This window comes from Panthera pardus, unplaced genomic scaffold (assembly GCF_024362965.1).
Source record: "Panthera pardus isolate Hobbes unplaced genomic scaffold, ASM2436296v1 HiC_scaffold_26, whole genome shotgun sequence".
Taxonomy (NCBI): domain Eukaryota; kingdom Metazoa; phylum Chordata; class Mammalia; order Carnivora; family Felidae; genus Panthera; species Panthera pardus.
Genome location: NW_026526832.1, coordinates 5,807,007 through 5,824,410, shown reverse-complemented (window position 1 = coordinate 5,824,410; position 17,404 = coordinate 5,807,007). Strand labels below are relative to the sequence as shown.

At 52.4% G+C, this 17,404-nt stretch overlaps 1 protein-coding gene across 6 annotated transcripts in view; it reads left to right on the top strand.

Moving 5' to 3' along the window:
* GPAT2 (glycerol-3-phosphate acyltransferase 2, mitochondrial) overlaps positions 1 to 17,404 on the top strand; it is a 51,781-nt gene that overhangs the window by 16,087 nt on the left and 18,290 nt on the right. For 4 of the 6 annotated variants that reach the window (XM_053890967.1, XM_053890970.1, XM_019446002.2 and 1 more), the window contains exons 3-4: positions 5,387 to 5,511; positions 10,346 to 10,431. The gene's annotated coding sequence lies outside the window, so the exon portion shown is untranslated. Of the gene's footprint in view, positions 1 to 5,349; positions 5,512 to 9,874; positions 10,036 to 10,345; positions 10,432 to 17,404 lie in introns of those variants that run through there. The other 2 variants (XM_053890968.1, XM_053890969.1) reach the window with 2 other exon arrangements.

Genomic DNA, 17,404 nt, shown 5'->3' with positions numbered 1-17,404 from the left:
CACAGCTGAGCGTAAGTAGAGGGAAGAAAGGCAAGGCTTCTGTACGTGCTGCCTGGGGGTGAGAGGGCTGTGGGTGGGCTAGAGGGCCCCCCTAGCCCTCTGACACTCACAGAGCAGTGCCATTAGGTTGGCTCCAGGCTCCCCACAGGCAGGTGTGAGAGAGAAATAAACTTCCCTCTTGTTCACACGCTGTTACTCAGAGCCGAAATGAATCCCAAGGGGCATGAGCCCGTCGCCTTTTAAAGTCCTGCGAGGTGGCCAAGTGGCTTCTGGGAATGAGTTCCTTTGCCATGCACCCCCTCCTCGACCATCCCTGAGCCGCCACCTCCCTTCTCTTCCACCTGGTTCCTTGATACACGTCATGTCCCCCACTGTCCTGTGAGTCACCCCCATCCCCCCTCACCATCTCTCCCACACAAGTGGGACACATCATCCCCGCCTCCCCAGTCCGCTGCTCTTCCCCTGAACGCTTTCCTGAGGCTGACTGGAGGTGGGGGCGGGCAGGTGGGCAGGGCCCCAAGCCCACCCTGCCTCTCACCCTGCCTCTCACCTCCCAGCCTACCCCCTGCAGGGCGCTCTTCGGTCAGATGTGGAGACCGACCCCGTTGGAGGGGCAGTGTTGGGGGAAGGTGTTCAGTTCCCAAGAGCTGACAGAGTGAGCTTTCAGAAAGGGTGACCGGCTGTGGTACCTGGACAGGCTCCTTACCCCTCCAGTCAAGGCCCACCTCTCATTAGCTGGCCGTGGAGCCCACACGCCCAACACTAGGCGTGTACTCCTCTAGGTGATGGCACTGCGTCTCCAAGAGGGCCCCTCTGAGAGGCACAAGCTCCAGTCGGGCCGCTGGGGTTGAGCTTCAGTTCTCCGCAGTTGGTTCATTCCTCAGCTGCTCTGGCCAGCCGCCCCCGGCTGGGGACAAAGCCAGAGAAGGCACCAGGCGGGAACTGGCAGGGCTGGCCTTCAGTGCTGTCCGCCCTCCATCCTGCTCTGTGGTCACTTTTCTGGACCTCAGGTCCCCTTTAACAGAATGGGGGTAGATGTTCTTTGAGCTTCCTCTGGGTTCCAACGTTGAAACTGACACCTATTTCCGTTTGTAGCTGTGTGACTTTGGTCACATTGCTTGCGCTTCCTAGGCCTCAATTTGATTCCATGTGAGTGAAATAGACAATGAGAACCCCTGGAGATTAGATCTTTGGGATGGAAGAATTGTAACAACAGTGACCCCGTGGCCCTCTAGCATTTGCAAGGTGCTTTTACACAAAATATCTCACTGGACCCTCCCAACAACCCCGTGAGGCAGTGTTACTTTCACCACCGGCTCGCAGTTGGAGAAACAAAGGCCCAGCTATAGGGGGACAGGTGGAGAGATGGGCCTTGCCATTCTGTCCCCTGTCACCAGATGAAAGACCAGATCCCCAGGGAAAGGCCCGGGCATAGCACGAGGGAATGGTGGCCCAGAATGCCCGCCTCCTCACCTTTCTCTCCTGGGTTGGGATCTCTGGGAAGGCAGATGAGAGGTGGCCCCTCCCCGAGTGCGGGTTCGAGGGGGCAGAGAGATGCTGCTGACAGCTGTGCAGATAATTGTCACTTCTCCGTCGCTGCTAATAGCATGTTTAGCTTGCGACTCCTCTGTTTGCCTGGTGCCTCCCACGGGCCCCGAGCTGGGAGTCTCTTAGCTTCTGCTTGGGCTAGGAGAGTGATGACAGAGAGTGTTCCCCAGCCCTGACCACAGCCAGCAGTCTACTTGGACCCTGGACTTGGTGGGGGTGCCCTGCAATTCCATGCCTGGGCTCTGCCCCACCCTAGGAAGATCCCTCCAGGCTCTGGGAAAATGGAAAAGGCCTCCTGTTCTTGGAAACCCGGCTTCTCCATCCCTCCAAGCCCCACTGCTCTGTGAATCTCTTGCCCCCATGCAGGAGGACCTAGTGAGGGAGGATTCTGCATCTGAATGGAGTGGGCTTCACAGAGTGGGCAGGACTGGGGCCGGCCCACCTCTAGATTACACTTGGACCCCTCCTTCCTACCTGCTTACCTCCATGGGCCACCATGGGACACATCCTACATACAGATCTGGTCCTGCTAGGACAGGTTGGACCCCTAGTCCCCAAGGCACAGTCAATCCTGAGCCCCTACTTGCCAGGTTAGTAGACAACCTAGCTGACACTCTGGGGGGCCTGCTTCTCCCCCTGGCTCGTCCGCAAACCCAAGCGTTCATGGGCTTTCCAAAAGTGCCCTGCCAGATTTCCCTCCTGAAGACCCTTCAGGCTGGCTGTTTCCATTGCCCTTGGCCTGGTTATTGTTGCACGGTGTCCCTGTCTTCCTCACTCCTGGGTGTAGCCCTTGCCTGATGAAAGGCTTTTCCCTTGGGAGTCCGTGGTCCTCTGCCGGGCCACATTATGGTGACCCACTTGCCCAGACAAGATGGACCCCACAGTGAGCAGCAGAGAGCAGCTAGGGCGGGGGGTGGGGGTTGGGAGAGTCTCTCTGTTCACTGCCTGTCTTAGGGAGGCACTTAACTGATGATGTTATGATTCCTTGTTTACCATATGCATCACTTCTGGAATGTTCCTTCCAGGAGGGTAAGGACTTGGTCCCATGCATGGTAGTCTCTCCAGTGCCTAGAGCAGTACTAGTCTGGCCTAGACCCAGTACTCAGTTACCATTTGCTGACTGAATAAACGTGTACACGTTTTTGTTCTCTTTTCCCTTAACATTATTTCACGAAGAATTTTCCAAGGTTGCCATTTTTCCTGGCCGCGTCATAAATATTCTGCCTTATTGACACATCATCCATCCGCTCCACAACTTGCAGAGCTTTTTGGCTGATTCCAGTTTTGTACTATTATAAATAATGTTGCTATAAACAGCCGTGCACATATAGCTATTTTCCCCTTGCAATTATGTCTTTGGGAGGAATTCCAAACAGTGGGATTACTGGGTCAAGGAACATGGCATATTTATGGCCCTGGTTATGGTGGGACTGGATAATGATCAGTCCCCAGGATGGCCCTAAGCTTTGTCTCTCAGTGCCGTCCACAAAACCCTTTGGTGCCTGGAGAGGCGCTTTCCCTGGCTCCTGATGGGCTGTGGGGCCAGGTGCAGTGACAAGGGAGTTTGTGGAGGGGTCAGAAGGAGGTGGCTGTGGGAACAGCAGAGATGGGGCGTGTCCCCCAGTTCCCGGGGCCAGGAACCCTGCTCTGGGAGCCTGGGAAGGCCACTTCCTCTCTCAGACCGCCTTCCTTCTCTGGGATCAGCTCCCTCCCATCCTGGAGAACCCACCCCAGTCTCTGAGAGGGGAGCAGTATCCACCTGGGAGCTGCAAGAAGGGGCAGACTCTGGTGCCTCAGCTATTTCTGGCTTCCCTCCTCAAGGCCCTTTGGTAGAAGGCCACGTCTGGGGAGAAACAGGAGGCATGGAAACAGGTTTTGAGCAAAGGTCGGCATTACTGTAGAGAAAGGGTCCGCTATCTCCAGTCTCCCCCCAAATGCTCTGTCTGCCTTGCACTTCCTTGCTCCCTGAGCTCCCTTAATCCATCATCAGTCCCCAGACCCAGGGTCCTGGATGGTAGAGGGGGAAGGGTCCACATCAGCCGCTTCTGGACCCTGATCTAGAACCTGCCTTCTACTGGAGGGGAGGGTGGCCAGGGTGTGCCCCTCTCCAGGCGTACCTGTCCAGTCCCGAAGAGACTCAGTCACAGTTGGTGAAGCCGGCCTGCTCCTTGGATGCCTGCACTTGATGGGGACCTTGCAGGCTTTATGCCTGATGGAGCCTGGTCCTCGTGATGAATGGTGTTCTGGGAAAAGGGGCTGCTGTTTCCAAGAGCTGGCGGAACCAACCCCAGCAGTGCTGGGTGGCAGAGACCTGGGTGAGCCCAGTACCGGGAGGGAGGAGTTGGGGCTCCCAGTGTCCCTGGGCTCTCCTTGAAACTCCTTCCAGGCTCTTCTGGCTTCCAGGCCTCCGGTGGCAAGAAGGTCTGGGAAAGAGTGCAGAAAGAGCATGGGACTTCTCATCCTGCCTGTCACTAACTGGCTGTGTGACCCACGCTCCCTGGGTGGGTTAACAGCCGTTGACGCCAGGGCACTGACACTCACTCCTGCCCTGTGTGGCTTCTGCAGTGGCTTGGGTCAAGGCCTCAGCAGGGTGGGCCTCGCAGGGTGACTGAACTGATCCAGAGCTAGCTTCGTGTCCGGAACCAGACGGGTGGGAGTCTGGAAGGAGCCCAGTCCCTGCCTCCTGAGGTCAGCCCTTGGCCAGGTGCTAGGAGCCCCTCTAGGTAGGGGTGCCAGCCCTCTTTCCTCAGCCTCCCCTCCTCTTCCCATGCCTCACTAGGCTTCGCAGAGATGGGAAGCTTTTTGCTGGCTGATGAGGGAAACAATGGCTTTGGGAGCGTGTGGGTGCACACGGGGGGGAGCGTGTGGGTTGTGTGATTTTCCCGGACAGGCAGGCGTGAGAGGGAGAAGAAATTATTCTGTCTAAAATCTCAGAGATGAGTTCTTCTCCAGAGCTGGCAGAGTGACTGTTTCATGGCTGGGTGGGGAGGCACGAGAGAAGGTGGGCCATTCCCAGGGGCAGGCGTGAGGCAGGGCAGGGCCAGTCCCTCGTGAGGATCCCAGGCAGGCCATGACAACAAAGATAACCTTTTATATTTGCCCAGGCATCACCCCTTGCAAGGAGCCGTGACACCCATCATAGCAGCCGGTCCTCACCAGAACCCAGAAGGACCATCGGGCAGCCAGACCTTGTAATTAACCCAGCTTACAGATGAGGAAACTGAAGCTCCAGGGTATTAACTGACTTGCCCAGGTCAGAGAGCCAGTTAGTGATAGAGCCAGGGCTTGAACCCAGACCTCTGAACCCTGAAGTTCACCTCTGCCTGGCACCCACTCCTTAATGTCCACATGGTTTCTGAAGATGAAGACGGTGAGGGACCACCAGAGCAAGGAGCTTATGTTGTGGATCCTTAGGTAGAATTTTTCAGAGGTTCCCTCCCATCCCCCACCCCTACCCAGACTCCTAACCTTCAGAAGTATTGTCTTTCATGCTGGAAGGGGGAAAAGGTTGGGTTGAGGAGAAGGCTGTCCTCCTGGGACCCCAAGTTCCGAAGTGTGGGGAGTGGGGGCCTTGGCAACCCTGGGATTCACCAGGAGTCTCCAGCAATCTTTTGGACCTCTAGCTCCCAGCCTTGATGTGTTTTTGTCTTTGTTTTTGCACCACAGAAGAGGAGCAAGCTAACAATGGCAGGAAACTGAAGCCTCCCCAAGAATCTCTGCCTCCTTTGCTGGCAGCATTTCATTAGCATAGTGGGACTTCCTGTAGGGATGGGCCAGTGAAAGGAGAGTGGGTAGGTGGTCATTCTGGTAGTCAGTGGGGCTGTTTCTTCGATTCCAGGCTCATCGTGGTTGACTTCTCTGTCCACTGCAGTTCAGGCCTGTGGCATCTGATTGCTCTGACCAACCAAACGTCACAGGAAGCGATGTGCGTGTGACTTCCGGGAGGAAGCTTTAAGAGCCCATGTTAGTCTCCCCCATCTCTTTCCGTGTTTGTGAGGTCCTGGATGCCCCTGTTGAGAGGCAGCCTCCATCATACTGGGTCACGGAGTGACGATATCCACGGTGGACATGTTGCATGTGTAAGACATTTTACTGCTTTAAAGCCATTGAGATTTGGGGGCTGTCTGTTACCACAGCATACCCCAGCCTGTCCTGACTGATAGTCACCAAGTTGGCCAATAAGAACCTTGCCTAAGACTTTAGAATTAGGACCTAGGCCTTTCTAGTGGGCTAGACCCATGATATGTAAACCTTACTGCTTTGTTTTTTTTCCATGGGGATGTGGAAGCAGAGAAATCATTCTTTAAAGAGAGAGGAGAAAACAGGAACACAGGTAAGGAGAGATGGAGAGATATCCCTAGCATTATTCTTCTTGCCTAACATCTGGATGCATAAAAATCTCTGTGTCCTTTTATGAAAGGCTTCTCCCCACACCTTTTTAAAAAGCTTATTTATTTATTGGGGGAGAGAGAGAGAGAGAGAGAGAGAGAGAGAGTGAGCACAAACCAGGGAGGGACAGAGAGAGAGGGAGAGAATCCCAAGCAGGTTCCATGCTGTGGAGCCTGTGCGTGGAGCCTGACACGGGGCTTGAACTCACAAACCGTGAGATCATGACCTGAGCCGAAATCAAGCATTGGATGCTTAACTTATAGCCATCCAGGCACCCCGAAATGCTCCCCCTTTTTATTATACGAGCTTGGGTTGGTTTAGGTTGCTTCCAACCAAGAGCCCTAATACAGAGTGAAAGGGGATTTGAGGACAAGTCTCCCTTTTACGGATGAGGTCCCTGGGGCTCATGGTGGTCAAGTGGTTTGTCCAAGGTGATAGCCATTGAGGACAAATGTTCACGTGCTCCCTTTCTTGGTGAAATAATTCAAATGGTAACAATAAAAATGTTAGTCTTCACTTCTCCTTCTCCCAACCCACCCTCCAAAAATTACTGCTCATCAATTTGGTGAGCATTTTACTAGAACTTTAAAAAAATGTGTTACAGGGGCGCCTGGGTGGCGCAGTCAGTTAAGCGTCCGACTTCAGCCAGGTCACGATCTCGCGGTCCGTGAGTTCGAGCCCCGCGTCAGGCTCTGGGCTGATGGCTCGGAGCCTGAAGCCTGTTTCCGATTCTGTGTCTCCCTCTCTCTCTGCCCCTCCCCCGTTCATGCTCTGTCTCTCTCTGTCCAAAAATAAATAAAAAACGTTGAAAAAAAAATTAAAAAAAAATGTGTTACAAACATATATATATATATATATTTACCCCACTCAGTTTTATTAGAAAAATGGGATCATATTATCCCCATTTTTCTGAACTTTGCTTTTTTTCACTCATCAGATTGTTGACACTTGCAAATTCTATCTGTGCCTGGCCAATCTGGTGATGTGCCAGGGAGAGAAGGGGTGGATGAGGCCAGGGGCCAGATTCAAAGGACTGAAGGTCAGAAAACCCTCTAGGCAGTGGGTGTGGGGGTGAGGGGGAGACTCAGAGTGGGAACCTTCCAGACACCTGCACAGCCCGCTTTGAGGCCCCTGACAACCCTCCCAGGCAGCCAGCTCCTCTGGCCGGCTCTGCAAGGATGGGGAGTTTGGCATTTCGTTTAAGTTAAAATCTGCTTCCCCTGTGAGTCCTCCCACTGGCCCAGTACCTCTCCATTAGTTCCTGGGGCAAACTGCTTTATCTGCCTTCCTGCCCCCCACAGTAGATCAAGAAGGAGTGGGTGCGACTCCCTCATTCTCACACCAGGGCCTCAGCAGCCCCAGTGATCAGCTCTGTAAAAGGCGGTAACAAATGGCCAGGAAGAAATCCAGAACTCAAAGGCAGAGAACCAAAGGCCCAACAGCTTACAGAGAATGGAGAGGAAACCGAAACAGCCAGAAGGCAGGCAGGCAATTAAAGGAGGGGGCTGAGTTTTCAATTAACAGGCTTCACCGCTAGCCGCTAGCCGTGGATAATTAACAGATTAGCAGGGCCGGTAGCAAGGATTGGGGCAGGCACTAGCGGTGGAGGAGAACTGGGGCTCCAGATTCTACAAGAATGAAAAGGAATCTTCCAGTTTAGGAACCTGAGGGCACTGGACTAAACAGGGACATAGTGTGCAGGCTGGAATGCAGGGGAGAGGCCCAGAGGGCAGGGGTAGTGCCCGATTGCCTCCTGGCCGGAGAGGGCCCTTGGTTTGCAGAGCCCTCTCTCCCTGGGGAGGGGCTGAGGAGGAGATTTATGAAACTATCGGGGAGTCATGGTGTTGACATCCCTTGAACTTGCGCATTGCCGTACAGCTCACAACAAGCATTCAAAGTCATTGGGGGCAAAGCTGTATAATATAGACTTGAGAGCAAGGACTGTGACATTAGACACTCCTGAGTTAAAAACTTGCTCTCATTTCCTGACTGCGTGTGCCTCATTGGACATCCTCGCTGCTCTCTCAGACTTCCCTGCTCCTTTCTAGTTAGGCAGGGCCACAGCAAAGCATAGAAGAGCCAGTGTGCAAGCCTCCAGCTGTATCCTCCCCTGCCAGGGGGTTTGGGAAGGCCACTGTTCCAGAGAGCAGAGCCTCAATCAGCCTGAATCCCTGAGTGACCTGTGCGGAGACGATGCTCCTGCCAGCCCCCTAGAGACATATAGTGGGAGCCAGAATGAACTATTGTATTGGTATGAGATTTCAAAGATGTTGGTTACAACAGCAAACCAAGCCCTGTCCTGACTATTCCACGGAGTCACCCCCCACCTCCCCGAGGCTCTGTTTTCTCAGGCATGAAATGGGCAAGAATGATCCCCACCTTGAATGACTATGGTAAGAGTAAGGGAGATGACGTGTAAGTTGGCTGAAGGGTATTCTCAGCTCCTAGGTCCCATACTCCCTGTAGAAAAAGGCGATGTTGCCACAGGCCAAGGTCAAAGACCAAGGATGTTTTTTTGGCCCCAACTAGTGGCTGGAACTTTTAAGTGCTGAGCAGATTTTAACGGTTGAGCTCCATGGGATGCTGGAGGCCTGGGCTGCACCCTCCTGGGGAGGGGGGACGCCAGGTCAGCTCCCCCCCTTTCTGGCTTCTCCAGCTCTCTTCTGTCTACAGTGTGGGGAGAGGGGCTGAAGGCTGCTACCATCATCCTCGCCTGGGGAGGGCTGGCTGGGCCAGTCGGCCCAGAGCTGCTGGCCCCAGCCGACTTCCCTTGGTTCTTTCAGGCCCCGGGCTATAAGTGACTCCTGTGATCTGTCCACAGTGTAGCCCCCCCCCCCCCCCGCCCCAGGCCCTGCCTCTGCTCTTCTCCTGCAGCTAAGCTTTCCTCCCTCTCCTGGCCACCCCTTAGGCTACCACCGACATCACCTTCAGCCTGTTCCCAGCTGGTCCCACCTTCCCCCAAAGATGAGGAGCAGAATTACAGCCATGGAGGCGGCTTTCTGTTCTCCTCCACTCTGGTTTTGGCCTGTTCCCCACTGTTCCTGTTTGGTCTATAAGATCAAACCCATTTTTTTTTTTCAGCTGATCTCATTCCTCCTGGAGTTTCTGATGCTCCGCATCTAAAGCCCAAGCAACGGTTTCTGTCTACTTTCCAAATATGAAGCCGTCTCACACTCTCTCTGTACTTGGCTCCCTGCTCTGAGCTCACCTGATTCTTTAGAGGCAGAATGTTCCAGGCACAGGCTTTTAAAATTTCCTTCTTAGCCTGTGCGTGTTCCCATGGGACTCTCCACCCTCAATCCAAGGAGCTGTCATTTCCCCCAAGCTGGTAGCCACGCCTGTCTTCTCTGGGGCCTTCCTGTCCACCATGATTAAGCCCACTGACCCCTCTGGACTCTCAGATGCACAAACACAATCGGGGTGCCCCCACGGCCACTGAGGATCCTGATTAGGAAAGAACTTGACTCTCAGATGTCTTACCCATAGCCGCAGATCAGCAGGGGTTGGCAGTTTCCCTTGTGTGTCTCACAAATGGATCCCTGTCCAGGCTACTGCTAGCTGTTGCCAGTCGAGTAACCAGAGGTATGGCCACTATGCAGTCCACCACAGTAGCCACTGGCCATGTGTGGCTCATGAGCACTTGAAACGTGTCCGGGAAAATTGAGATGTCCTGTGAGTGTAAAATGCACACGGGCTTCTGAAGACAGGATGAAAACAGAACGTGGAACATCTCATTAATAATATCTAACACCAGAGATTATCTCACTAATTAATACCATAAATGTCTCATTTATTTGTATCGATTATATGTTGAAATGACAGTATTCAGAACACGTTGCTTTAAAACGTTATTGAAACTGATTTTGCCTGTTCTTTAAAAAAATTAAAAAAAGATTTTTTTTAATGTTTATTCATTTTTGAGAGACAGAGAGAGACAGAGCACGAGCGGGGAAGGGGCAGAGAGAGGGAGACACAGAATCTGAAGTAGGCTCCAGGCTCTGAGCTGTCAGCATAGAGCCTGACGCGGGGCTCGGACTCACGGACTGCGAGATCATGACCTGAGCCGAAGTTGGATGCATAACCGACTGAGTGACCCAGGTGCCCCTTAAAAAAATTTTTTTTAATGTTTATTTATTTTTGAGAGAGAGAGAGAGATAGAGCAGGAGCAGGGGAGGGGCAGAGAGAGAGGGAGACGCAGAATCCATAAAGCAGGCTCCAGGCTCTGAGCTGTCAGCACAGAGCCCAACACGGGGCTCGAACTGGTGAACTGTGAGATCGTGACCTGAGCTGAAGTCAGATGCTTAACCCATTGAGCCACCCAGGCGCCCCTGTTCTTCTTATGTGTCATATGTGGCTGCTAGAAATGTAGAAATGCAGAAATGTTTAATATTTTATTTCTGTTTTGCAGCGCCCGCCCCGGATGCCTCTCCATCACTCCCACCATGTGGAAGGCTGCTCTTGAAATGCTGTGTATTAACGTCCCATTGCTGCAGGGTAAGCACTTACCACCAACTCGGTGGCTTAACACAATACAAATTTACTATCTTATAATTCTGGAAGTCAGAACCCTGACCCAGGCATCGCTGGGTTAAAATCAGGATGGCTTCAGGGCTGTGTTCCTTTCTCCAGGCTCTACAGGACAATTTATTTTCTGCCTCTTCCAGCTTCCGCGAGCTGCCCGCACTCTTTGGCTTGTGGCCCCTTTCCATCTCCAAAGCCAGCAACTGCTGCTCGAGTCTCAGATCACGTCTCTTCTGCCTCCCTCTCCATGTTTAAAGGACTCTTGTGATGACATTGGGCCCACCTGGATAATCAGGATCATCTCCTTATTTTAAGGGCAGCTGCCCGGTATTCTTAATTCCATCTGCAGCCAGAATTCCGCCTTACTGTATAACCTGTGCCGTGTAACTGTTTCCAGGGATCAGGACGTGCATTCATCCAGGTTCATTCTTCCGCCTCCCATCTGCTTTCTTGTCCTGTTCAAACTGGCAAGATCTTGGAGGTGACTGATGTGGGGACATCTTTCATTTCCCCCGTTTCCCTCCCCACGGTCTCCTGGGAGCTGTTTTGGGATCATATGGTCCCAAGGAAACGGATTCCATCCTGAAGAGGGGGTGAGGGGAAAGGGAGCATCCGACTTGACTGAAGCGAATGAAGCTTTGGACACATGAGAACACGTGAAGTCCGGGGGCGCCTGGGTGGCTCAAGTGGTTAAGCGACTTCAGCTCAGGTCACGATCTCATGGTTCAGTTCCTGAGATGGAGCCCCGCGTTGGGCTCTCCGCTGTCAGGGCAGAGCCTGCTTTGAATCCTCTCTCTGTCTCTCTCTCTTCCCCCCCCCCTCCCCTGCACTCTCTCAAAAAAAAAAAATGCATAAAGTCGGCCTTCAACCAGCCATCCTTCCCACGGGACCCTGCCTCCCGTAACCCCAAGGAAGACTCTCCTGCCTCTGCGTCACCCCTCCCCTGGTGGGCAGCGCTTTGTCTCGGGTGTGCTAGTCAGCCTCAGCTAATCCTACGGCTGGACCGATGGGATAAGAGGTGGACGCAAGTATGAGCTGGACCATCAGACCCTCTTCCCCACAAATCCACAATAAGAATGCAGACACGCCAGCAGTCCATTGACCAGGGGAACGTGGGAGCTATAGGCTGAGGAAGCCTCTCTTCCTCCAGGGGGATAGAAGGTGCAGACAGCAAGGGCGAAAAAGCCAAGGTGGGCTTGGAGGCAAGCCCGAGGCCAGGAGAGCCAGAGAGGGCGGTGGCTCCTGTCTCTAAGGGCTCTCCAGCTTGTGGTCCAGTCCCGCCTGAGGTCTGACCGCTCCCCTGGCCCAGCGGGTCTGAGATGTGCCACTCATCCTCAGAATAAATCCCCACCCACCTCTTTTTTTCTCTGTAGAGAAGTTGAGTGAGTGTCTATCACTTAAAATCAAAAGAGCCTGAGTAAGCCACCCTTCCCATTCCCACACCAACCCCGGGTCCCCAAACTAGCACCCCAGCCTTTTGGGGACCCTCGCGCGGATGCCAGACAGATGAGGCTCCTGAGACTCAAGACTTTCACCCAACTGCCAGGGTCACAGAGGCAGCAGCAAGTAGTGGGACTGCACCCCAGCTCTTCTGACCCCAAACCTGGTGGCCCATGTGGTTAGTTGTCTACCCAACAGCCATTCTCCCCTTCTTCTCCCTCAAAGCCAGGGATGGTTACACAACCCAAATGACCAATGACAGGTGGCCTCTGAGTAGGGATTTCTTGTGAGACTCGGTGACTCTTCCCTTTGGCCTTTCCCTTTCCCCTTATTCCTCTCTGGACCATGAAGCTCTGCCTGAAAGGGTAACAGGCGTCTTGTGACCATAAAGACAAAGGCACTTGCCAAGGATGACAAGGTAGGAAGCTGAAAGGACCCCGGTCCCTGATAACCTCACCCAAACCCCAGTGGCCTCCTGGCCTCTGGACTTCTTATTGAGGTAAAAAAACCCCAAAGCTTATTTGCTTAAGATGCTGTTGTCAGGCTTCTGTGGTTTTGTTATATGAACCTGTGACTGATTCTCACCCGTGTCCTTTTGGTCATGGATGGAGTTTCCCGGCAGGAAAGGAAAGGGCTTCAGGGACTCTCTATTGTCATCATTTGGCCCTATCAGGTTTGCAAGGACAGACGAAAGATCGGCAGGAACTTGGCCTTCCTTGGTGCTCTAAAGGGGAAATTCTAGGAGGAGTCCTTCATCAAAGAGGAGAACCCAAAGGAAGATGGCCACCACTGGAGTCAGTCTTTTCGTTTTATTGGTAAAGAAACTGAGCTCCGTGTCAGTTAAGGTATTTTGGCTACCGGTAAAGAGAGCTCAACCAATGGAGGCCTAGTTGAATGGGAGTTTATTTTACCCACGTAACAAATCCATGTGGTTTTAGGATTGTCTCACAGCCCAGTAACGTGACAACGTGAGGTTAGCAAGTCTGAGATTTTCTTGGTATTTCCCTCATTGCAAAATGGCTGCCACGGCTCCAAAAATCACGTCCTCGCTTACTGGTGAACAAAACTGGAAAGAAGGGAGAAAGGCAGGGGAAAGAAAAGAGGTGAGGGCCTTCCCCATCTTTTCCAGAAATACCGCAGCCGGGTCCCCCTTCTGTGTCATCGCCTGGGAATGGGTCACATGGTTACACCTCGTTGCAGTGGAGGCTGCCCAGGCACGTATTTAACAAAGGACAGAGGTACTGTCACAACTGCTTACACAGTCGTGATCTCTCCTCTGGCTGGGCGCATTGCCACCAAGCCGAATCAGGAGTGTGTTTGCAAGTTGTGAATGCCTGCCACGTGGGTGACTGACAAGGGGATCCGACTTGTCCAGGATCAGACATTGATTGGTGAAGAAAACAGGGCTAGAACCCCAAACCCCTCTCCACTGACTTGTGAAGGGAAGAACCTCTGTGTCTCGGTGTCACAGATGCTGCTGGAGGGTCAGAATCCGGTACTGTTGGGGTAGTCCACACCCTGTAAGCCAGTGCCCTCTGCTGGAGACTGGCCAAGAATGAGTGCGTGATGAAATTCTGGCCAGTGAGATAAGACACAGAAGCTGCTAGGGGGATTCTGGGAAAAGTTCCCTTACTCTTAACAAGATGTAACCAGGAGAAGAAAAAAAGAAGAAGAAGAAGAAGAAGAAGAAGAAGAAGAAGAAGAAGAAGAAGAAGAAGAAGAGTAAATCAGGAAGAGGTGGTCTCCTCTGCTGTGTGCAGTCATGTCTGGATGCGATGCCTGGAGCTGTGGTAGCCATACTGTGATCATGAGAGAAGCTGCCCCAAGAGCAGAGCTGGCCCATTGAGGACAGCACGGGAAGCTGTCTATAAGATCAAACCCATTTTTTTTTTTTTCAGCTGATCTCATTCCTCCTGGAGCTTCTGATGCTCTGCATCCAAAGCCCTGGGTCTCTACTGATGTCACTGTAGCACTGAACTAACCAGCCCTGAGCTGTCTTCCCTCGGGGCTTCCTCGTGCAGGAGACCTCTCTTTTATTGTTGAAGCCCCTTTGAGTTGGGCCTTCTATTTCTTTCAGCTGAAAGCACTCTAACCAATCCGTACATCTCTCTCTGCTGCATTTCCTGCTCCAGAGGCAGGTGCAGACCCGCACCAAGCCTCCCCATTCTGGGGGAAAGCAGCGCTACCTGTTCTTTGCCCACAGTTGGAGCTCAGCCTCTTGTGGCTGGCTGTTCATTAGGCAACATGCTGCCCACTACAGCCATGAAAAAGCCTGAGAACTGCGTTCAAAACCCCAGGCAGCGGGAGATGTGGCTTGAGGGGAGGTGTTGTGGGGGCCACATAAAGAAAGGTCTTCAGATCCCCATGCCTCCCCCCACCATAGCCCTGCCCAGCGCAGCCCAGCATTGCCCCCAGTGCCCTCAAGAGACAATGCAGCAGCCACCCACCAGGTGCTCGTGGGCCGGGTGGGGCAGAAAGGCTGGTGGTTAAGTGCTGGAGAATCCCCAGACCCTGGGGCTGGCCCAGAATGGGTTTTTGTTGAGGGATTGGGACCATTCTGTCTCTGCAGCTCTCCTGGTGCAGGATGAATACAGGCCAGTTAAGTACTTTTCTGGCAACTGATTATATAGATTTGCTTCCATATGAGCTCTCTTGCAATGACCCAGGACCCCAAGAGGGCCCTCCCCCAACCATTTATGTTGAAAACACTCTGAGCCTGCTAGCCTCTTTGCTTTCTGGGAAAGAGACTCTGGCAGGGAGAATGGCTTAGAGGGGGGCACTTCTGGAGGCATTTTCTTTGTCAGAGGAAACGCTGGAGGGCCTGAATGTCGCCCGCTCCCCCCCCCCCCCAGGCCACCCACCACTAGCTGCCAAGTGGTCTGCAAATTGCGGATCTGATCCTTCTGCTCAGAGACTCTAATGGTGCCTGCCTCCCTGGGACGGCCAGGCCTGAGCCAGGCAGCAAGGAACCTCACATTCTGCTGTTGTGTCTTCATGTTGCTAAGCTCTTGCTTGGGCCATTCTCTCTATCAGGATTCCCCAACGGTCCCAGGTGATTATGCCACCCCGGCGTGGCCATCAGAGCCCTGGGGATTGGTTCAGGTGTGGGCATGTGACTCCGTGACTCAGGGTTAGTTGTGGGACTTTTGTGGGAACCTCTGGACGAGGGACGCCCACACTTCGGGGTTCGTTGGCTGGAGACTATACAGCTGGCATTGCTAGGGACCGTCTTTGTCATCCAATGGGGTCAGCCTAAGAAGGAAGACAACCCAGAGGCAAGCCGATTGGAAGAGCACCCGGGGACATCCTGATGACATTATCTCATTTCCTGAATCCGTCTATACCTGAAACCTACCTCTAGGTCATTTGAGCCGATAAATTCCCTTTATTAAAAATAAATAAACAAAATTGAACAATTTTAGGCTCTCTGTCATTCCCATTACAAGTCGTTACGAATATAAAGGCAGGACTCCCTCTGGGGCTGAATTAATGTCTCACTTCATTAGCATCCCCTGTCCTTTCGCTCCCTGCCCAGCTGTCTCCTTCTTCGAGAGTGGACCTTACTGTCGCCTCAGCTGCTGCGGGGCCTCAGGTACAGTTCATTGTACTCTCAAGTGGAGTTAAGTTCCCCGGTGCATTATCATCTTTGGTCAATATAAAACGCCTCTCTTGTTTTCCTTATTCTCTTTTATCTCTACCCCACTTCCATTCCCTTCCTCCGCAGAGGCAACATGCTAATGGAACTCGTTCCTCCACCCCCTTGTAGGTGCTTTTGCAAGATGGATATTGTCTTTATGGGGTTTTTTTCTTCTTTTTTTCTGCAAATGGTAGTGTTTTGGTTCTGGTGTCATTTCTCACATTTTACACTCAGCATTAAGGCCCATCCACGTTGCTATGTGTGCATTTAATCTTGCCTGCCTGCTGCATAATTCACGGTGTGAGCCATTCCCATGCTTCTTCCCACTCTCCCCGGGATGGACACCTAGGTTCTCTCTGACAACCCTTGTCCCCAGAGCATCATGCTATACACGTCCTATGGACCTGCGTCCACGTTTTTTGCATCTCTACCTGGGAATGGAGTCACAGGGTTGTAGGGCTGTGTGCTCTTCACAGCATTATCTCCACCACGGCTGCTCTGGTCTGTCCTCCACCGCAACACCCTCGCCGACATCCCCACATTTCCACCTGACGCTGACACTGGGCTTTATTCAGCTAAGTCTGGCCTGTCTGCAAGATTGCCTTAGTTCTCTGCTGCTGTGCAGCAAGTTACCACAAACGGCGTGGCTTGGAATAATATGCATTTTTTTACCTCCTATTTTCTGTGGACCAGGAGTCTGGGTCTGGCTCAGCCGGGTGTCCTGCTCGGCCTGCAATCAAGGTATTGGGCAGGCTGCATTCTCATCGGCGGCTCAAAGAGACAGAGAACTGCCTCCAAGCTGCCTCAGGCTGTTGGCAGAATTCATCTCCTTGTGGTTGTAGAACTCAAGGTGGCTTGCTTCTTTCGGGGTCAGCAGGAGAGTCTCTGATCTCTATATCCTTTTTTTTTTAAAAAAAATGTTTATTTATTTTGAGAAAGAGAAAGGGAATGAGGGAGAGTGGGGGGAGGGCAGAGAGAGAGAGAGAGAGAGAGAGAGAATCCCAAGCAGGCTCCACAACACCAAAGCCCACCTGGGGGCTCGATCCTATGACCTCGAGATCACAACCTGAGCTGATATCAAGAGTCAGATGCTGGGGCGCCTGGGTGGCTCAGTCAGTTAAGCGTCCGACTTCGGCTCAGGTCATGATCTCGTGGTCTGTGGGTTCAAGCCCCGTGTCGGGCTCTGTGCTGACTGCTCAGAGCCTGGAGCCTGTTTCAGATTCTGTGTCTCCCTCTCTCTCTGACCCTTCCCCGTTCATGCTCTGTCTCTCTCTGTCTCAAAAAGAAATAAACGTTAAAAAAAATTAAAAAAAAAAAAGAGTCAGATGCTTAACCAACTGAGCCACCCAGCACCCCTCTACATCCTTTTTTAAAAACAACTCGCATGATTAGGTTTGACTCACCTAGGATAATCTCCCTTCTGAGTAAATTAAAGTCAACTGACCAGGGCTTTCATTACATCAGCAAATTCTCTTCACCTTTTCCATAATCCATAACCTAATCAGGGGTTGACATCCCATCACCTTTGTTATATCTCACTGGTTAGAGGCAAGCTTATAAGTTCTGCCCGTAGTCAAGGGCAGAGAATTATACAGGGCTTGGGCAGTGGGGCTCATCTTAGAATTCTGCCTACCACATAGGTGTAGCATGATATTTTTGGTGGTGGTGGTTTTTAAATTATGGTGAAGAATCCACATCATTAATCTTTCCATCTTAACCACTTTACGTAGACAGCTCAGCGTTGTTAATTGCATTCACACCGCTGTGTAGCTGTCACCACCGTCCATCTCAGGAATGCTTTTCATCTTGTAAAACAGAAACTCTGTACCCATTAAACACTGAGTTACCATTTCCTTCTTGCCTCTGCCC